Here is a 24187-nt window from a genome sequence, read left to right as displayed (position 1 = left end):
AAATATCAAAAACTGATATTTATGAAATTTTAAATATATATATATATATAAATATATATGTGCTCATCTGGTCTTCACAATATTTTTATGAAGTAGGTTCCCTTATTATTGTTGTTATACAGATGAGGAAATTGTGTTTCAGAGAAGTTTTATGTTGTCTGAATACAACAAGTTCAAGCAGCTTGTAAATATATGATACTACTTTTGAATGCAATATTGCATATTTAATGACAGAATAAAAGTTTCCTATGTTAGATCCAATAATAGAAGCTTAGTCTGTAGACATAACAGGTACAAACTTGAATAAACAAAACTGTTAATGACTTAACCATTATATTTAACTAAAGAGGAACTTCAATTGAAGTAGTAGTATTAAGGAAACAGAATTAGCAAGCTTTTTTCTCTATTACTTGGAAGGCAACTGACAACATGGATCAAAAGATGAGCAGATATGAAACAAGTTTTCTGATCATAATTCCTTCCCCAGTGAAAATATTTCAAATATCTTTTCTATACATGTCACTAGAGGTGTTATTTATTGATCATGATGACTGCAAAGAGAAGTATGAATTTCTTTAATCTCAAATGAAAAAGATTATGGTGAATCTTGATGCATAATTTCATCAAAAAGTGTGCCATTTTTAGTATTTTCCTAAATAAACATGTATTAGTTACCCACTAAAAAAGGAAAATGTGCACATTAAAATTGGCTTGATTGAATATCATATTATTTTTATGGCATATGAAGAAAAAATAGAAAATTATATATAGAGATTCAAACTATGAAATAAAGTTCAATGTTTGCTTTAAAACTGGAAGAATTAAATTTGTCATATATGTTTATGAAAATCATAATAAAATATCCATTAATTCTTTCCAAACACTATACCATGCACTTGTGAAATTAGACTGTATCATATTCCATTAAGGTATATATTTCTTTGGATGCAATTCAAGTTTTTCTTTTATACCTACAAATCTGCAAAAATGCTATCATAAATATTGCTTCATCTTTCACTCAAGATGTTCAAGATATTTTTGTTGATATCTGAAAAATAAACTATTTCTTTCTTAAATTTCAGTCACCTCATTCCTAAAATACAGCATCCATTTTCTACAATAATGTTTCAGAAAGAGAAATTAATGAAATTTTTCATCAGAAATGATAGATCAAAAGTCAGAAGGAGATAAAATGATATTAGAGGAGTTAATAGGGGAGGAAAAGGATATGGGCATCCTGCAAAGTATTCTCAAAGGATGGCTCATGACATACATTTTTGTTGTTTTTGCAAGACAATGGGATTAAGTGATTTGATCAGGTCACACAGCTAGGTAATTATTAAGTGACTGAGACCTGATATGAACTCAGGTTTTCCTGACTACAAGGCCAGATCCATTGCACCACCTACCTGCCCCCAATACTTCTTTAAGAAGTCAAAACCTTGGGACAGCTAGATGGCGCAGTGGATAGACCACCGGCTCTGGAGTCAGGATTACCTGAGTTTAAATCTGGGCTCAGACACTTAATAATTACCTAACTGTGTGGCCTTGGGCAAGCCATTTAACCCCATTTGCCTTGCAAAAACTTAAAAAAAAAGTCAAAAACTAATTCAATGGGAAATGTCTGCAACTAAATATATTGAAAATGAATAAATATTATTATATATTTACTCAAACAAAATGTTGAATAACATGTATTGTCTTCAATTTATTACTTTTTTTGTGAGGCAATGGGGCTAAGTGACTTGCCCTATGTCACACACAGTTAGTAAGCATCAAGAGACTGAGGGTGGAAGTGAACTCAGGTCCTTCTGACTCCAGGAATGGTTTGCTATCCACAGTACCATCTAGCTGGCCTTTTAATTTATTCTTATAATTTATATCTGATAGTGTGGATCTGCTAGATTGAATCCTTAGAAGTGATCCACTGACCACTTTATTTCAGTAGTCTTAATGTTTAAAGTTCATATTTTTAAAAATTTTAGTCATTTTTTATTCAGACTGAAAACCTTTCTTTTTTTAATAAAAGTACATCTATTTTAAAATTCAGTTCAAAACTCTTTCTGCCACCCCTATTCCCTCACTTAGAAAGAAATCATAATTATATCAATTATTTTATACATGTGAAATCATGCAGAGCATTTCTATATTAACTACATCACAAAAAATAGAGAACATTATGCTTCAAACTGTATTCAAAGTTCATCAGTCCTCTCACTGTAAATTGATAATTCTTCTCAATTCACTTTGCTTCGGTTCAAAGAGGCTTTGCCACTTTTTCTGTTAAATTTGCTTGTCTTTTTTTATAGCCCAATTGTACTCCATCACAATCAAATACCACAATTTGTTCAGTTGTTCCTCAATTGATGAGAATACCCTCAATTTCCAATTCTTTGCCACCAGAAATAGTTATTGTATATTTTTAAAATGAAAAATAGATCCTTTATCTTTCTCTTTGATTTTTTTTTGGAAGTGGCATTCTTGAGTTTACAGGTAGGATGAGTTTCATAACTCTTTGGGCAAAGTTGCAAAATGTTTTCCAGAATGGTTGGAATAGTTCACATCTTTACCAATACTTTGTGTCTGTTCCAATTTTTCCTCATTTTTTTAGCAGTTGTCATTTCTGTTAGTTGTAAGATGGTACTTCAGAGTTCTTTAATTCTAAATTCTCTAATCAATGATCTATTCCCTAATTAATAAGTAATTTGGAGCATTTTATTCATATAATTATTAATAGATTTATTATTTCAAAAAACTACCCGTTCATATTATTTCACAACCCATTAATTGAAGAATGTCTCCTATTTTTATAAATTTGACTCCATTCCAAAGATATTTCATGAATGAAGACTTCATCAGAGACACTCATAAATTTTTGATAGTATTTTATTGTCTATGATTTTGTCATTGTTTTACAAACATGTCTGACTCTGCATGACTAATTTTGAGGTTTTCCTGGCAATGATAATGTAGTGACCGATAAATTCTTTCTCTAGCTCATTTTATAGATGAGCTATCTATCTGTATTTTAGCAAAATATAGTTATCCTGATTATCTATTTCAATTACTACTGTATATTTTGTTTATCTTTTGTTTGAATTATGATTGCTACCTCTGTCATTTAAAAAAAATCACCTGAAACATAATAGATTTTGCTTGAACTCTTTTTAACTTCCTCTGTGTCTTTCTGTTTCAAGTATGTTTTGTATTAGCAAAATATTATTTAATTCTGATTATTAATCAAGTTTGCTATGCACTTCCGTTTTTTGAACGATTTTTCTCATTCACATTGTTATGATTACTGTTCATTCTCCTCTAATCTATTATATTTTGCTTCTTCTTTATTGCTTTTTTGTTTATTTTGCCCTTTCTCAAGAGTCTGTTTTGTTTCTGTAAAAACATCTCATATAGGAATGTAAATATTTAACACTATGCAGTTTCTTATGGCTTTCATTTTACCTATTTATGCTTTTCTTTAGTGTTAGGTTTGAATGTCAATTTATTTTTTATTAGGTCTGGACTTCTCATGATGAATGCTTGTAAGTCCTCTATTTCATTAAAAAAAAAAACAACCCTCTTTCAATGTTAAAATTCAGCTTTGTTGAATAGATAATTCTTGATTGCAGTAGAACCTTTGCCTTTGTAATATCATATTCCCAAGCCTTCAGATTACTCAGTGTACAAGCTTCTACATATTATGTCATCTTAATCAGTCGTTCCATGATATTTGACTTGTTTCTTTATGGCTACCTGAAAAATCTGGATCTCAGAGGTGCAAAATATGACTACAGTATTGTTGGAATTTTACATTTTGGAATAATTTTCATGTGATAATTGTTGTATTCTTTTAATTTCCATTTTATTCTCTGGATTTAAGATATTAAAAAGTTTTCCTTAAACTGTTAGTATAATCAATTATATCAACAAAAAATCTATCAGAAATTATGTGGTCATATCAATAGATGCTGAAAAAGCTTTTGACAAAATATAGCACCTGTTCCTACTAAAAAGACTAGAGAGTGTAGGAATAAATGGTTTGGTCCTTAGAATAAAAAGCAGTATCTATCTGAAAACATCAACAAGCATTATATTCAATGGGGAGAGGCTAGAGGCATTCCCAATAAGATCAGGGGTGAAACAAGGATGCCCACTATCACCACTACTATTCAATTTCATATTAGAAATGTTAGCTTCAGCAATAAGAGAAGAAAAAGAAACTGAAGGAATTAGAATTGGGAAGGAAGAAGCAAAAGTTTCACTCTTTGCAGATGACTTGATGGTACATTTAGAGAATGCCAAGAAATCATCCAAAAAACTATTGGAATCAATTGGCAATTTTAGCTAAGCTGCAGGATAAAAAAATAAACCCTCATAAATCATCAACTTTTCTATATATGACTAACAAGATACAGCAGGAAGAGCGATAAAGAGAAATCCCATTCCAAGTAACCTCAGACAATATCAAATACCTGGGAGTCTATTTGCCAAGGCAGACTCAAAAATGTTTTGAAAACAATTACAAAACACTTCTCACACAAATTAAATCAGATTTAAATAGCTGGACAAAAATCAACTGCTCATAGATAGTTAGAGCTAATATAATAAAAATGACAATTCTAAGAAAACTAAACTACCTGTTTAGTACTATAACAATCAAAATTCCAAAAAATTACTTTAATGGGTTAGAAAAAGTTGTAAGTAAATTCATATGGAGTAATAAAAAGTCAGGAATTTCCAGGGATTCAAGGAAAAAAGTACAAAAGGAGGGGACTTATCCCTACCTGATCTAAACTTATATTATAAAGCATCAGTCATCAAAACTGTCTTGTATTGGCTAAGAAATAGAGTGGTGGACCAGTGGAATAGACCAGGTGCAAGAGCAGGAAATGATTATAGTAATATGTTGTTTTTTAAACCCAAAGAGTCCAGCTATTGCAATAAAAACCTCTCTTTGATAAAATCTGCTGGTAAAACTGGAAGTTAGTATGGAAGAAACTTAGAATAGCAACACCTCCCACTCTATACCAAGATAAGATCCAAATGGATACAGGATTTAGACATAAAACCAGTACTATAGGCAAATTAGAAGATCAAGGACTAGTTTGCCTGTGAGATCTGTGGAAAGGGGAGCAGTTTATGACTAAGGAATAGATGGAGAACAACACTAAAAACAAATTAGATGATTTCAATTACATTTAATTAAAAACTTTTGCACAGACAAAACCACTATAACCAAGATCAAAAGAAATGTAGTAAACTGGGAAACAATAATTATAACTAATATTTCTGTAAAAAAGACTCATTTGTAAAATACATAGAGAACTGACTCCTATTTTTAAAAAAGCCATTCCCCAATTTACAAATGGTCAAACCATATGCAAAGGCAATTTACAGATGAGGAGATCAAAGCAATCCATAGTCATATGAAAATTGCTCTAAATCATTATTTATTAGAGAAATGAAAATTAAAGATTCTCTGAGATATCCACCGCACACCTTTTAGACTGGCCAATATGACCAGAAAGGATAATGATCATTGTTGGAAGGGTTGTGGGAAATCTGGGACACTATTACATTGTTGGTGGAGGCGTGAATCCATCTACCCTGTCTGGAGAGAAATTTGGAACTATGTCCAAAGGGAAACAAAAAATGTATATACCCTTTGATCCAACAATACCACTACTAGGTATATGCCCTGAAGAGATGATGAAAAAGGATAACAGCATCTCTTGTACAAAAATATTCATAGCAGCCCTGTTTGTTTTGGCAAAAATTGGAAATCAAGTAAATGTCCCTCATTTGGGTAATGGCTTAGCAAACTGTGGTATATGTATGTCATGGAACACTATTATTCTATTAGAAAGAAGGAGGGATGAGAATTCAGGGAAGCCTGGAGGGATTTGCTTGAACTGATGCTGAGTGAGATGAGCAGAACCAGAAAAACACTGTACACCCTAACAGCAACTTGGGGGTGATGATCCACCTTGATGGACTCACTCATTCCATCATTGCAACAATCAGAGACAATTTGGGGCTCTCTGCAATGGACAAAACTATCTTTATCCAGAGAAACAACTGTGGAGTTTGAACAAAGACTAAGGAGTATTACCTTACATTAAGAAAACAAAAACTGATATCTTTTTGTCTGATCTTGCTATCTCTTATACTTAATGTTTCTTCCTTAAGGATATCATTTCTCTCTCATCACACTCAATTTGGATCAATGTATAGCATGGAAACAATGTAAAGACTGACAAATTGACTTCTGTGGGGTGTGGGGGGAGGGAAGTAAGATTAGGGGGAAAATTGTATAACTAAAAATAAATAAAATCTTTAATCTAAAAAAATAAAAAATAAAAAGTTTTCCTTGATAGTTTCCTGAAATATGATGTCTGTGCTCTTTTCCTGATCATCATTTTCAGGTAGGGCCAGAATGCTTGAATTATCTCTTTTCAATTTTTATTCTAGTTAGCTTGCTTTTTTTCTGATGAATTTTTCATATTTTATTCGCCATTTTCTCTTTTGATTTTGATTTATTTTTTCTTGATGTCTCAGTGGTTTCTGGCTGCAAAAATCTAATTTTTTAAATTAGTTTTTATTTAACCTTTGCATATTTTTTATTTTAACCACAAAACCAACCAACTAGAATTACTGAAGCTTGCATCCATAGGGATGCATTGACCTACCCCTTTTTCCTGTCTCCTTCTCCTCTTACGTGCACTTCCACGCCAGGCTTCTCTCCAGATTTAGAGGGAAAACTGAAAGAATTGGTTAGATTAATAAAAGAAAGTGGAGGTCCTGGAAACTGGATGGGAGCAAAAATTATGGAGAGCAAGATGCATAACCAGTGCTTTCTACTGCACTTCTGCAATATTACAAATAATGACTGATATAGCAAAGAAACTCTTCCAAGGTTGAAAATAGCAATAAATCTAAAAGAACATGACTAAACAAATAGGAACCAACTTGCATTTTGAATTTTCCAAATGGCATCAGCCAGGATTGTGGAACTGCCTTTCAGCTATATTTTGGGAAAATGCTTCATCTTGTCTTCCTAAGGTATGGTGTTTGAGACAACAATTGCGTCAAAGCAGGCATGGTTAATTTGAGAAATGCTCAGCTGAAAAAATTCCTAGAGTAAGAATGGCGTAAACCTTATTGATTCCAGCTGAAAGGACTTTATCTGAAATATGACATATAATATTAAAAGTATTAGTCATGTCATCAATTAGAATGGGTACTCTGTCCTAGATATATCTAACTAGTACCGTGCAGTCAGATTCAATGACCTTCTTATATTCTTTGTGAATAAGAACAAAGTCAATATTTGGTGGCTTGCAAAAGAACATATCCTTTTATCTCCACCACATAAGGGTATACAATACAGCAGGTCTTCTAGTTGGCAATATTCTCCCTTATCCACTTCAGGACAGCTGATTCAGCATATAAGTAATCCTCTGAGATATGAAAAATCCCTTGAATCTGAGAGCCATGAAGATTCATGGTGAGTATATGATCTACTCCTGCAACAGATAGCATATTTTTCACAAACTTTATTGAGCTCTGGACTCAGTTTACATTGGAGTGTGCTCCTTGTCCTTTGTTTTTTTTTCTGCCAAGCATCAGGCTGGCAAGAGATGATAGCAGTCACTTCACTTTCTGAGGCAATTTTGTGGTCATTCATCATGAGAAGCTCCAATAGATTATAATTGATGTCACCACAATCACTTTGCACAAAGTAGACATCTCCTTGAATGCTTTTATCAATTTGCTCATGTGTCTCTGGGTTAATTAATTTCTTAGTCACTATCTTGCACAGTGCCAGGCCTAGATGATCGGTTATCTTCTGTATCAAGTCCCAATTGGAGGTGACACTGAAAATCTTGATGTTCAATGTTTTTACTCTGTGATCCTTAGAAGGCTGACTTCAACAACCATTGCAAGTATGAAAGTGCAGGCAGGGAGATGGGACCTGAGGTTGGTAAATGTAGACTGGGGAGAGAGACTCAAGAGCAAAAAGCATACTCAGCAGATGCCTCAGCTATATTGTCAAATTCTAATTTTTAAGGAATTATTTTCTTCAGTGCAAATTTGTGCCTCTTTTCGAATTTGCTGAATTCTGTTTTTACAGCAGTTCTTTTCTTCAGCGAATTTTTGTCAATCTATTTTGTTTCTTAAGGTTGTTGTTTATTGTTATTAAGATATCATTTTCTTCAATACTTTTTGTCCTCTTTTACCAAGCTATTAATTCTATTTTCACAACTTTCTTGTGTCTGTCTCATTTACTCCAACTTTTCCTCTATGAATCTTTTCATTTATGAACTTTTCTAAGAAAGCTTTTCTAACTTAGATCCAATTATCATTTTTCTTTGATGCTTTGTTAATATACTGTTTTCAAATTATCCTCTATTTCTTTTTCTTGGACATACCTGCCAATGTAGTAGATATTTTATGATCAAGTTCCTTTATTGTTAATTACTCATTTTTAAGACATTTTTAAAATTTGAATATTATGTTAAAGTTCAGTTCTGCTCATCTGGAGTTTGGAAGACTTTGTTATTGTTTTTGTTGTTGTTGTTGTTGTTTGTTGGTTTTGTTTTGCTTTGATTGTTCTTTTCCTGCTATTTTCATAGCTAGTCCTGAAGGTCTGCAAGTTTTGGGGGCTTTCAAGATGGTATAATGAAGGGATAGGTATTGTCACTGCTCCTCAGCTCTGTCTTCTGTCATTATCTAGGAAGACTCCCTGTTTCCTTGAAGCACCAAGCATTAGCACTCATCTTGTCCCATAAACCATATTCAGGGCCACTGTTCTCCTTCAGTAATGATTACTTTAGTTTCTCTTGTCATAGAGTTCCTGAAGCTATTGCTACTCTAGTGCTTTCAGGTTCCAGTACTAATGCTACTGCTTCACTCAGGACTGACTCCCAAAGAGGTGTCACAGATTTCTCCTACTGACTTTCTAAGTTGCCTTTGGTTGGAAAATGTCTCACAGTGACCTTTTGTTGGCTCTGTCACTTAAAATTTGTTTTGAGGAGCTATTTAAAAATTATTTAGACAACTTCTGGTCAAGATGGAGGAGAGAAAAGAGACGCTGTGATAGACACTCTCTCTCCCCTCATATATAACATTGAAGAAACCTCTTAATAGAAATTTGATCAACAAAACCCAGAAAGAGAAACTAGGAGAAGATCATGTACCAAGAAAGTATGTCTCAGGGGACTGTGAGTGAACCAGTAAACAAGAGCAGAAAGGAGAAGGGAGGTTGGAGGGAGATGGAATGGGGTAAATTTCATTCCATCAAGAGGTAAAAAAGACCTATTGTAATTGACGGGAGGAAGGGAGGAGGTAAGAACCACCTTAATCTTCATCTCATCAGATTTAGCTAGAAGTTAACTTAGACACACTTAATAAAGTTAAGAAACATATCTTTCAAGCATTAAAAGGGGAAAAGGGGGGAATGGGGAGGGAGTGAAAAAGGGGAACTAACAGAATGAAGGGAAGAAAGAAAAAAGGGAAAGGGAAAAAGAAGAAGGGGGTCGATTTAAGAGGGTAAATATACTGAAGGTGGTGGTATTCAGAAACAAAACAATGGGGAATATGGTAAAAGGGGAAAAAAGGGGAAAAATACAAACAGAAGGAAGATAGCATGGAGGCCAATAAGGAGTAAGTAATTATAACTTTGAATGTAAATGGGATGAACTCTCCCTGAAAACATAAGCGAATAGCAGAGTGGATTAAAAACCAGAATCCTACAACATGCTGCTTACAAAACTCATTTGAAGCAGATAGATACATATAGAGTAAAGGCAAAAGGTTGGAGAAAAATATATTTTGCTTCAGCTGTAGTGAAAAAGCAGGGTTAACAATCCTTATCTCAGACAAAGCAGCTGCAAAAATAGATAGTGTTAAAAGATATAAGGACGGAAACTATATCGTCCTAAAAGGTATCATAGACAATAAAGTAATTTCAATTCTAAATATGTGTGCACCCAGTGGGACAGAAAATTAACAAATCCCCAATTAAATACCAAATTAAAAATTCTAAAAATTAAAAGAGATATTAAAAAAATCAAACACAGGTAAACTATTGAACTAATAAATAAAAAACCTAAGAGCTGGTTTTATGAAAAAAACAATAAAATCGATAGACCTCTGGTCAATCTGATTAAAAAAAGAAAGGAGAAAAGCAAATTGTTAGTATCATAAATGAAAGCAGTGATCTCACCACCAACGAGGAAGAAATTAAAGTAATAATTTGGAATTATTTTGCCCAAATCTATGCCAATAAATTTGACAATCTAAGTGAAATGGATGAATATTTACAAAAATATAAGTTGCCCAGATTAAATGAAGAGGAAATTAAAAACCTAAACAACCCTATCTCAGAAAAGGAAATACAACAACCCATTATTGAACTCCCCAAGAAAAAAATATCCAGGGCCAGATAGATTCACAAGTGAATTCTGTCTAAAATTTAAGGAAGAATTGATTCCAGTTCTATATAAACTCTTTGGAAATATAATGTGAAAACGGATCTCTGCCTCTTTTTATGACACCAATATGGTGCTGATACTTAAACCAGGAAGAGGTAAAATAGAGAAAGACAATTATAGACCTATGACCCTGATGAATATAAATGCAAAAATCTTAAATAAAATCTTAGCAAAATGATTGCAACAAGTTATCACTAGGATAATACATTATGATCAAGTACAATTTATCCCAGGAATGCAGGGCTGGTTCAATATTAGGAAAATTGTTAGTATATTTAATTCTATCAATAATATACCTATCAGAAATCATATAATCATATCAATAGATGCTGAAAAATCTCTTGTAAAGATACAACACCCATTCCTACTAAAAACACTAGAGAGAGTGTAGGAATAAATCATTTCTTCCTTAGAATAATAAGCAATAACTATCTGAAACCATCAACAAGCATAATATACAATGGAGATAGGCTAGAAGCATTCCCCAGAAGATCAGGGGTGAAACAAGGAAGCCTATTATCACCACAACTATTCAATATCGTTTTAGAAATGTTAGCCTTAGTAATAAGAGAAGAAAAAGAAATTGAAGGAGTTAGAATAGGTAAGGAGGGGATAAAACTCGGACTCTTTGCAGATAACATGATGGTATACCTAGAGAATTCCAAAAAGTCATCTAAAAATTACTGGAAATAATTAACAAATTTAGCAAATTAGCAGGATATAAAATAAACCCTCATAATTCCTCAACATTTCTATATATGACTAGCAAGATGCAGCAGTAATAACTAGAAAGAGAAAACCTATTCAAAGTAACCTTAGACAAAATAAAATACCTGAGAGTCTACCTGCTAAGGAAGACTCAAGAACTTTTTGCAAACAATTAAAACCTCTTCTCACGCATATAAAATCAGATTTAAATAACTGAGCAAGCATCAGTTGCTCATAGATAGGTGGAGCTAATACAATAAAAAGGGCAATTCTACCAAAGCTAAACTACTTGTTTAGCATCCTACCAATCAAAATTCCAAAAAATTACTTTAATGAGTTAGAAATAGTTGTAGGTAAATTTATATGGAGAAATAATAAGTCAAGAATTTCTAGGGATTTGATGAAAAAAAGTACAAAAGAAGGTGACATAGCCTTACCAGTTATAAAATTATATTACAAAGCATTGGCCTCAAAACTGTCTGGTTTTGGCTAAGAAATAAAGTCATTGATCAATGGAATAGACTAGGTGCAACAGCAGGAAATGATTATAGTAATCTGCTCCTTGATAAACCCAGCTATTGGGATCGAAACTCTCTCTTTGATAAAAACTGTTGGGAAAATTGAAAGTTAGTATGGAAGAAACTTAGATTAGACCAGCACCTCTCACTGTATACCAGGATAAGATCCAAATAGATACAGGATTTAGACATAAAAAAACAATATTATAAGCCAACTAGAAAGTCAAGGAGTAGTTTAACCTGTCAGATCTATGGAAAGGGAAACAATTTATGACCAAGGAAGAGGTAGAGAACATCCTTCAAAGCAAATTAGATAATTTGGACTACATTAAGTTAAAAAGCTTTTGCATAGACATGACCACTATAACCAAGATCAAAAGAAATGTGGTAAATTGTGAAACAAGTTTTACAACCAGTATTTCTGAGAAAGGACTCATTTCTAAAATATACAGAGAACTGAGTCAAATTTTCGAAAAAAAACAAGCCATTCCCCAATTGATAAATGGTCAAAGTATATGCAAAGGCAATTTACAGCTGAGGAAATCAAAGCAATCCATAGTCATAGTGAAACATTGTTTGAAATCATTACTTATTAGAGAAATGCAAATGACAGCATCTCTAAAATACCACCTCACACTGCTCAGACTGGGCAATATTAGCAGAAAGGATGTTGGAAGGGATGTGGGAAATCCAGGCCACCAATACATTGTTGGTGCAGCTGTGAACTCATCCAACCTTTCTGCAGAAGAATTTGGGATTACACGCAAAGGGCAACAAAAATGTGCATACCCTTTGATCCAACAATACCACTACTGAGTCTATATCCTGAAGAGATGATAAAAAAGGGCAAAAATATTGCTTGTACAAAAATATTTATAGCAGCCCTGTTTGTGATGGCAAAAAATTGGAAATTAAGTGAATGTCCTTCAATTAGGGAATGGCTTAACAAACTGTGGTATATGTATGTCATGGAACACTATTGTTGTGTTAGAAACCAGGAAGGATGGGAATTCATCTTAGCCTGGAAGGATTTGCATGAACTGATGCTGAGTGACATAAGCAGAACCAGAAAACCTTTATACACCCTAACAGTAATGTGGGGGTGATAATCCACCCTGATGAAATTGCTCATCCCTTCAGTGCAACAACCAGTGACAATTTTGAGTTATCTGCAATAGAGAATACCATCTGTGTCTAGAAAAAGAATTATGGACTTTGAACAAAGACCAAAGTCTATTACCATCAAATCAGAAAAAAATTATATTATAATGTGTTTTTACTATCTCATACATTTTATTTCTTCCTTAAGGATATGATTACTCTGTCATCACATTCACTGAAATCAATGTATAACATGGAACCAATGTAAACACTAACAGATTGACTTCTGTGGGGGTTGAGGGGTGAAGCAAGAAGGGGGAAATCCTAACTCAAAATAAATAAAATCTTTGTTTAAATAAAATGTTTAGAGAAAAATTTTGGAACATTTAAGCTCATTTGCTACCTGTCTTCTGACATCTTGGCTCTGCTGTGCAAATCCTTTCTGATGTCAATCCCTTTCAACCCACCTTTCCTTCCTCTTTTTGTATGTTATCTTCTCCTTAATATTATAATCTCATTTGGTGTGGGGATTGTCTTTCTTTTTATTAATTATATCCCTAAAATTTAGCACTGTGGCTGATGTAATATAGATGCTCAATAAATCTTTATTGTATTGGATTGAAGTTATGGAGACCAGCCATGACTCATAATAAATAGCATGTTGATTTCTTAGGATTGCTAGGATTCAGGAAATCTGGAAGTTAGGAAATAGATTAAAATATATGCTAGGTAGCCAGAATTAGATTTTCGAATTGACTGTGATATACAATTGTTGAAGAAATTTGATATTCATGGTCTCTGCACACTAGACATTTCCTAATGATTTTCTTTTCACCTTTCTGGCATCTTCTAATTCTTCAGGATTGCTACATGGCAGCAAATTAATCTATACTAAATATTTTTATGGGACTGCTAGGTGGCCCAGTGGATAAAATTTAAGTGGAAGTCAGGAAGAGTCATTTTTTCTGATAGTTAGTAGCTGTGTGACCTTGAATATGTTGTTTGCCTTAGCTCCTAATCTGTTAAATGAGCTAGAGAAGGAAATGGCAAACTACTCCAATATATTGGCAAAGAAAGTCACAAATTGTTCATGAAGAGTTTGAGATAACTGAAAAAAATTGAACAAAGTTTTCTGTAAAAGGTTCTGTGTTAGATTGTTGTCCTTTGAAACACATTGCTATGTTACCACTACTAAGTCTGTATCCGAAAGTGATCACAAAAAAGGCAAAAATCACATGTACAAAAATATAATAGCAATTGTAGTGTAGATTTGGAAATTGATGGGATGTCCATCATTTGGAAAATGGCTGAAAAATTGTAGTATATGAATGTGATGGAACATTATTGCTTTATACGAAATGAGGGATGGGACTTCAGAAAAGCCTGGAAAGACTTGTATGTAGTTATGCTGCATGAAGTAAAGAAGAAACAGAAGAACATTGTATACACTAATAGCAATGTTAGGTGATGATCAGCTATGATAGACTTGTTCATTTTCACATTATAATAATAAAAGACAATTCTAATTTCCATCTATCTTGTGATGGAAAAAAGACAAACAAACAAGCATTCATATCCAGAGAAAGAACTATGGAGTTTACTATCTTCATTGTTTTAGAAGTTGTGTTATGTATTTTTTTATTTTCTCTCTAATGTTATTTTTCCATATTTTGATTTGATTCTTCTTTCACAACATAATTAATATAGATCTATGTTATCATAATTATACATGTAGAACCTAAAGTGTATTTCTTTTATTGGGAAAGGGGAAGGGAAGAAGGTAAGGAGAAAAATGTGAAACTCAAAATCTTGCAAAAAAGATTTTTGAAAACCACTACTGCAAGTAGATGGAAAAAATAAATAAATAAAATATTATTTTAAAATGATAAGCAAAAATATGCAGTGATATGAAGATAAAATCATGTCCTACCCATCTGCTCATATTAGTTCTTTGAAAGGTCATAGGACACAAGCAATTCCAAATTTTACTTAAATATTCTGCTGGAATAGTTTATTGTACAAATATTCACCAACTACTAAAAGGATTGATCTCTTTATCAACAATATTTCCAGTGAAACTAAATCATTTTAAATCAAGTAACAAGATTATCTCCAATGAAATGAAGTTATTTGTGAATCAAAGGACTTTGGGAAATGTGTAGTAAACTACTGTGACTTGTGACCAACAATGACATCCATGAGAGAATCACAAGCATGATCTGTCCAAGTCAAGAGATTTAACATTACCTTAGATATATTAAAAGTATCAGAAGAAGATTTTTAATGGGTTGCATGAATCCTTTATAGGAGATTTACTGAAGGCAAAAAAAATTCACAGGAATCACAAGGGATCAAAATGTCTGGAGAGGTTGCAATCTGCATAGATACCATAATTAAAACACATATAAAACACATTATCATCTAGTTCTGAAACTGTTGGGCATTTCTTGATATTCAGCCTTTTATTTATGTCCCCACTTCCAAATAAATCAAAAGTTCTATCTAGAGGTCATTAATTTTGAAGTTTAAGATACTTTGATAACTGTCTTTTAATAATTGGTTTCCTTACAATCCTATTTATTTGAAGCATTATTCAGTGGAATATGATGATGATGATGATGATGTTTGTTCTTGATTCTCATAGAAGACCATGACAACATGGATGTGATGCCATGAAAAGCACATGATTTGAATTTGTGTGCTGTCCAATCAGGTGTGCTGTCCTAACATGACCTCATAGAGGTGGAACTGTTTTGGGCATATGCCTATGGCAGTTCTTCCATAACTGTCAACTTTCCCTATCGATAGAGTCATACTTTGTTATCAGTACGTCTATATTGACAACTAATTTGGATATAGAGTCCGTTAATTCATTATTTATTGGGGGGAGGATGAAATTTTACTTTATTTTACAATTGCATGCATAGATAAATTTCAACATTCATCCATTTTCAAATTTATAAGTAATATATTTTTCTACCAGATTCCCTTCCCTCCCCCTTCCCCTTGGAAACCAACAATCTAGTAAAAGTTACACATGTGCAATAATGTATAATATATTTCCATATAAGTCATATTGTTAAAAAGATATTAGAACTAAGGGGAAAAGCAGGAAGAGTTTAAAAATATGAATATAGTGTGCTTTGCTCTACATTCAAACTCCACAAGTTTTTTTCTGAATGTACATTTTTCATACCAGTTTTTTCAGGATTGTCTTGATATTTGAAATGCTGAGATTTTCATTCAGCATAGTTGATCAAAAAGATCTGCTCTAAATATTTTTGAACATATAGGATTTTTCCAGTTTTTCATGGTGTTTTGGGGATATAGTCTTAGTAGTAGCATTGCTGGATCACAGGGTATTCACAGTTTTATTGCCTTATGGGAGTAGTTCTAAATTGCTCTCCAGGTTGGTTGAATCAATTCACAACTCCACTGCTAGTGCATTAATGTCTCAAATTTCCAGCACCATCTTAATATTGATCATTTTACTTTTTTATCTTATTCAAGCTGTCTTAATTTGCATTTCTCTATTTCTCTATTCATTTTTTCATTTGACTATAAATAGATTAAATATTTTTTCTGAAAACTCCCTGTTCATATCTTTTGACCATTTATCAATTAGAGAATGAATTATAAGCTTATAAAATAATTCTTATCAAAATAATTTTTAAAATGAGCTCTTTATCAGAAAAAAATAGTTGTGACAATTACTTCCTACATTCATTATTTCATTTGAGTCTCACAACATTCTTGTGTTAAAAGTAAAAAAAAAATAAGCCCGATTTTACAGATGAAATAACTTTTACTCAAAAAAACTTCAATGACTTAAGAATGGTTGGCTTTTTCTGATCTATACTTTTATTCAGCTCAAAGTATTCTTTCAGCTTCTAGTTAAATCTAGTCAATGTTAATTGTTTTCCTGTCTGTTTGTCTCTGCCTATTTCACTTTCTCATTCTCATTCTTTCTCTTTCTCTCTTTCTTTTTCTCATTGTCTTTCTTTCTTTCTCTGTCTCCTTCACTCACACTCATACACAGACACACACAGACACACACAGACACACACAGACACACACACACACAAACACACACACACAGACAGAGAGAGAGAGAGAGAGAGAGAGAGAGAGAGAGAGAGATGACACTACTTAAAATGAGCCAGACATTATGACTTAAAAGTTTGAAGTTCCTTTGAAGGATGCAATTATAAATATTTCCTCTTCTACTTATATAAATTCTAAATAGGCAAAAAACATATACCAATTGTAGAAATTGCTAATGAAAGAGCTCAGTTCTGACTTTCAGCAAGTGGGTTAAGTTCTCAGATTTCTTGAAAATGGTACATCATATTTTGGTTAGCCTGTTGTATCTGTAGAAAGAGAATAAAGTATTGAGGCACAAAAAAGAAAATGAGTCACTCAGGAAGCTGACATCTCATTAGCTTTAAAAAGTGCAGTCTACTTTTCCATGAATACCATTAAACTTTTGAGGAGACTAGCAGGTCCATCAAATTCCAAGCAGAGGAATAAAGTAAAATAGAGCTAAGTTGTTAAAAATCCTATATTCTGTAGAACCTCAACATAGATTAAGGTAACAGTCAGCAGAAGTAACTTAGGCCACCCAATTCTTTCTTCTGGAAGGAAAAGGGATCTCTCTTGTACATGTCTTATTCTCTTAAATGGCATGAAGACGTTGCAAGCAAAATAATTTTTCAACAACAAAAGACAGTCATAAAAAGAGACCTTTTTCATACCAATATTGACATTATACATTAATTCAACAAATGATTTGAGTTATAACATGCATGATATGAACAATTAGTCCATTTACAAAAAAAATTGATTCTATATGCAAAGTCTATGGGTCCTGCCCTCAAAATGAAAGTATCATAGCTTTATAGATATGAAAAAATGACTTTAGATATTATTTCATTGAACTTCCATCTCCTTAATTTATAGGAAAGAAAACCAAGCCAGATACAGGAAAGCATCATATACAAGTCCACAAAGGTGAAAAAGTAGGAAAACCTTGACTTAACATGAAGTTCTTTGACCTAAATCTACTGTTCTTTCTATTACATGGAGTAGCAAACCTAGAAAACATCTGTTTCAACCCCTTTGTTCTTCAGGAATTGTGATCCAGTAAAACTAAATGAATTGCATAAAATCCAAGTCCATGTTATTTTTTAATGCTATATTACTTTATCTTAAACATTTCATAATACCTTTCTATGGTCATGGAGTATATTTACATATTGATAATAGATTTCTTGGAGACAAAAAATTAGAAATTCATTTTGTAATTGTATCATCATTAGCATTTATTTTCCACTTTTATTTACTTACTCTGAACTCAAATTACTTGAAGTCTACTGGTTAAAAAAAACATAACCAAGAAGCAAAAACTAATGAACTAATGTTTGTAATTTCAATCTAATTTCCTGGTTACCTTTTAGGACAAAAAAGATCATATCTGCAAATTATTATTATTGATATACAGACTCAGTATACAGTAATATATTAGATTAGATTGAGTGATATTGCTTGAAGAACTTGAAATATCAATCTAAAAGGAAGGTTTTCATATTAAGTTAAAGATAAGTTTTGCCTTAGCTAATGGCTACCAGTCTTATTAATTTCAACTAAAATGTCAGGAAAACTCTAAAGAATATTCATAGCTTAAAATAATTACCTTTTTAGTGTATATATGAATATACATATATATTCATACATATACATGTATATACATACACATATAAATATGTACATATATTTATATTTATATGTATATACTGAGATGTAGTCACTGGTTTGTAACCTTAGAATCACAGACGACTTGAGATTTTCTTCATTCTAATCCCCTTGAGACTAAATAAAGTGTCTTTATTTTCTGAAATATATTCATATGCATATTAATATAATTATTTTATTTGTAAATGAAAATATTAATGTTAATATAATTTTTGCCCAACTTCTTGTATCAATTGGATTAAATGAAGATAGAACAATTTGTTCATATGCCTGGCCACTTTACTCCTCATTGGGACTTAGTAAAATCCAATTTGAATGAGGCAAACAGGTCTTTTCCCCTTTGGCTTCAAGAGTTCAAGGTGGTGCTGTTTCCTGCACTATTAGCATCCTGTAATGCTCATTCTTTTCTCAGATTAAATTACCTTCTCATACTCCACTTTCAACATAGATGAATCTTTAAGTAGAGTTTAAGTAGACTGCCTTCTATCCTTCTTTCCCATCCATCTATCCTACTCCCCCCATTACCCAAAAGGTAATTTAGACAAATTCAAGCAGATACTCAAGGAATCTGATCAAGGCATTTTCCATTTAATGTTTCACTGTTGTTTTAGATTAATAGAAGAGGGGAAGAAACTATGCCTATTGTTTAATATCAAGTAATTAATATATGCTAGAAAGTTTCCATGACCTATTATAGAATGGCACAATTTAAAATTGGCCAATAGCAGTTCACTCTGTGTATTAAACAACTATTTTAAAAAAATGAAAGGTTCTTAGTTTCACTGTCATTTACTTTACAATGATCAACATTCTTGGAAGAAGGGTAAATAAAAGTGCCACCAGAGAAGAGATAAAGTAAAGCTCTATTACACAAGTAAAGTTCCATTAATACCATATTAGTTTGCTCAAAATAATGTATAATGTAAAACAGCTATTCCCATTTGAACAGAAAACTTCTTATATTATTAAATGACTCCAACTTTAACTTGATGAATTGAAAGTCCGTTTTTGTTCATGTCTCTTGTTTTTAAAAATTAATGAGGTTTTTAAAGTACATTTTTCTCTAATTACACAAATTAGAAAAATTACTATCATCTTTAAATATAGAAAAATAAATCAAAAAACAATTTTTTGTTGAAAATTAGATTCTATGTGGCAAGATCTGAGTTATTCATTTTGGGCTGAATTTCAGTTCTCTCTCATTCTGCCCTTCAAAGAACAGATTCTTTGGAGAGGAACTATTGATACAGTGTAGCTTTCCTTTCTTGGATTAACAAATCACAATTAATGCTAAAACAACAGAACTTGTTGAATGAGAACTAAACAGATTGAGGAGAGCTTCAATTTAGATACAAGTGTTTTCTGTTCTGTATATGGACAAATACTATTTCTTTTGTTTATTGTAGGACACATTTTAATCACCTGAAAGCTAATCTGCTTAATATACATGTCTTCGTTTTCAGGATACAGATGGTTACCTGTCTGTTGTATTTCAGTATTGCTACAATGGCTTATTTTGATTTATAATGAATTCATCTTTGAATGGTATTGCCTAAATATTGAATGCCCAGGAATGAACTCAAGAACATATTTAATTTTCAGAGCCACTAGTTGGAGCTATTAAACATCTAGTTTGAATTTTACACATGGGGATCAAAAGGTTTAAATTCATTTTGCTTGTAATTTTTTTCTTTTCTTTTTCTATCTTGCAAGGCAATGGGATTAAGTGACCTACCCAAAGTCACATAGTTAGGTAATTATTAAGTGTCTAAAGCCAAATTTGAACTCAGGTCCTCCTGACTCCATGGTCAGTGTTCTATCCACTGAACCATCTAGCTGCTTCTCTGGCTGAAAAAAAATAAAGTTTCATATCTATGTTTATTTACATAATGGGACCTGGTTAGGTGAACCTATTAGACAAACATCCATCTGGTTGCTTAATTATGTACTGACTACCTAACTACATTTGTTGTTTTGATGGTTTTCCAACATCCTTTAGGATAAAAGATTTGAAGCTCTTAGGGATCCTAGAGTTCTTCTAATCTCAAGATCTTATTTTCCAGATAAAAACACTGAGTATCCACATGAGTAAATGACCTAATTCTAATTACACAGCAATTGAGATCGATCACCCAATTCCATCTGCCACCATTGTTCTGAATGAGGTATGTATATCCAGATAAACTTCTTTTGAGAAAACTCTTCATTCCTTCAATAAAGTAGAAGACTAGAGTTCTTAATGATTATAATATTTTCCAGTTTATCAATGCCCTGATCAGCCAGATTTTACATTTTTCCAAATAGAGAAATTCATATTTCTTTTAGCTGACACTTCAAATTATCTACTGATATATTCCCTTGTTATTTTCAGAGTCTAAGTGATAACTAAATATCTCTGGTTCAAACCCAGTTCTCCTTCATATCCAATCTAGGAATAATGGAATAGGATCCTGGTTCTGTTTTGTTGATTTTTTGAATTGGTGCCATGAATAAAGTGGATAACGAGGCTTATTTGTACTATGCCATACTTTATTATTTTAAGGTGTATCAGAGTAAAAGTGTTTGCCAAGAATGCTTTCTTTAGTTAAGAATGGAGGTCAGAGGTTCAAACACTATCAAAAACCATTGTAGTTCTAGCTATAACCTATGCCAACTAGGGACCTAATAGCATTATTTCCAAAACCAACCAGACAATTTCCAGTAAAACAAAATATTTTTTCTAGTAATAGCGCAGTTAAAGGTGAAATATCTGAAAGGAAATCCTGTTCTAATGTTTATTCTTCCAAGAGAGAAATGTGCATGTACTGGCTTAAGATATTTTGTAACCAGAAATCACAAGCTGGGACTCACCTATTGTTCATGCTACACCAAGGTGCCACACCGATATGGGAAGAAGAGAAACCAATTCAAAGGCCAAGATAGTCCTGTTTCCTATAAGATCAGGCCATGAAGTAGAATGATTCTGGAAAAGGCAACTGAGAAGCATGCCTTGCCCTGCAAACACCTCACTATAATAAAAAAGTAACAGTAATACTACCTATCACTCCTCTTTGACACTGAAGGACAATAGTAAACTAGTCCATTTAGTCTATGGAGATTCTTCCTCTGTAAATGGGTAAATTTTCATCTGAAAATAATTTACATTTGGGCAAAAATTATCACACAGGATTTGAGAATTTAGCATAAGCTAAATTCAGTATTTAATATAATGCTTATTTTTTAGTCAAAGAAAGGTAAAGGAAGATTTCTATATTGAAAACAGAAATTAATAATTCAGGATATTTAATTTGAGAAAAAAATTGAAATCTTAATGAAACTAATCAACATTCTGGAAACTTTAGTGGTAGATACAATTAAGTTTCAGCTGCAATAGTCATTTTCATGAGAGAAAAAATGAGCTGAATTGCTTATTTGACATCATCTGTACCATCTTCCCCGAAATTCTTTAACTGATTATTCTTTCTATTTTTCAGACTCCCTTTTCAGTCATGTGTATATATATCAGGGCAATTTTTTTTACAAGGAAGGTAATAAATAATTATTCCACAGTACAACTAATCCTCAGATATCCTTCAACAATTTCTTTAGAATCAAATTAGCTTTTCTGATGGACAATGGAAAAAAAAATTTCTCATTTTTTAAATAAACTGAGGAGACTAAAAAATTCTCAGATGAGAACAGTTGTATGTTGTGTCAGTACCACTGACATAACTTAGAAGAATAAAAACTCATTTTATGCATTTTATTATGTATTTATGTATTATTTCTGTATTATTTTATTATGTGTTTCTTATTTTTTTGAACTTGTCTCTGACAATAGACATTTTAATAATTAACACATTTTCCCATTCACAACAGTTCTGTAAAGATTTTATTTGTAATACATGTATTATTTTAGAAGTCAAAGCTAAAGTCTTTTAAAGCACTTATCATGTGTTTAATGTTAGAACAGACACTTTCAAAATACCAGATCATTTTTTTTGAGGTAAATGATATTATAATGCCAATTTTACAGTTAAGGAAACTGTGATAGACAAAGATTAAGTGAATTGCAAATAGTCACACAGTTAATAAGTGTCTGAGATTGAATTTGAACTCAGGTTTCCTTGATGAGATCTAATCCTTTACTAACATGCCACCTAGCAGTCTCAGAAGTAAGATTTTTCACCTAACTGTACCTCAACTTGGCTCAGATGCATTATCTCAGAACATAATCTCTTATTACTTAGATATCATAGTTTTATCATAATATCAATTCAAATTTTAGGAAATGATTATAGTACTTACTCTATACAAAGCATTGTATTAGACATAGGAAAACAATGATTTTTAAAATTGAACAAAAATGACTTTCAGATATTAATATTCTGTGGAGAGCATGTAACACTTGTGAGGATGATTAATATAAGGTAATGTGATTAGGTCAAAGGGGAAGTCCAAATAAAGTCCCCTAGAAAAATTTGATGTGGAAAAGAACACCTTCTGCTGAGAAACAGAGACTTTCATGGAAAAATTCTAATATGAATCATACCCTTCTAATCAATTAACTCCAGTAACTCTGAAGCTCCAGAATCAAATACAATATTTTCTTTTTGGAATTTAGAGCCCTTCACCATCTGACCCTGCTTATAATTTACTCCACTCTTCATATTCCATATTCTAAGAGTGATTTTAGGGATGCTATTCATATATAACACCCTATCTCCAATAATATTCATTTTACCTGACAGTCTGTCAGGTTTAGAATGCACTACTTCATCATCTCTTTCTCATTGTTTCAAATTTAACTTCTTCTACGAATTCTTTTCTAGTCCCCACACACTGCTAATTTCTTCCTTATTAGAATATCTTCTATCACAGTTGTAACCAGTCAGTCAGTATGTAAATAGTCAGGTACATTCAGTCTTATTCATTGGAATGTAGGCTTCTCAACAGCAAGGCCAGGATTTTTGCCTTATCCTCAGCACATTGTCCAGAATATAAGATGCACTTGGTAAATGATCATTGAGTGATTTTGAAGATAATATATCTGAAAAAGAGAAATGGAGGAGATATATATTTAGGTGATAGATATGGTATTAATGATTCCACAAATATGGAAGTTGATAAAATTGTTTTAGGAAGGAATGGTGGAGTTTTTTGTTCCTTTCCTCCCTCCTCCCCCCAGACTATGAACTATATGAAAGAAAACAATGAATATTAAAGCTTGACACGATTGCAAAGTATTCTTTATTATTCTTCCCTATAGTGCCCCCTCCCCAAATAAGTTCAAAGTATTATACTAAATATCAATAGCACCACTTTTCTATGTGATAACACCAACAACACAAAAATAAATGTTGCCTCAAATAACCAAAATAATAATACAATGCCTTAATATTTGCAAAGGATTACATTGAAATTTTTTATTTTATCCTCTTAACAATGCTGTAAGTTGGTACATTTTTTATTTCATTTTTACTGATTAGAAAACATAAACAGAGAGTTGAAATGATTTACCTAAGATCATGCAAGTGATACATTAAAAAATCAGAAACTAAATCCAAGTCCTCTGAATCCAAACTCAGTCTTTTTTTCAACTACACCAGAATTGTCAATTAATTGGGCAGATTAGTT

The 24187-nt window shown here is 32.2% G+C and overlaps 1 pseudogene; it reads right to left on the bottom strand.

Annotated features, from left to right (window-relative positions):
- Positions 1 to 6873: 6873 nt before the first annotated feature.
- LOC141496485 (ribose-phosphate pyrophosphokinase 1-like) overlaps positions 6874 to 24187 on the bottom strand; it is a 38456-nt pseudogene continuing 21142 nt past the window's right edge.

This window comes from Macrotis lagotis, chromosome 8 (genome assembly GCF_037893015.1).
Source record: "Macrotis lagotis isolate mMagLag1 chromosome 8, bilby.v1.9.chrom.fasta, whole genome shotgun sequence".
NCBI lineage: Eukaryota > Metazoa > Chordata > Mammalia > Peramelemorphia > Peramelidae > Macrotis > Macrotis lagotis.
This window is presented reverse-complemented; position numbering and strand designations above follow the sequence as displayed.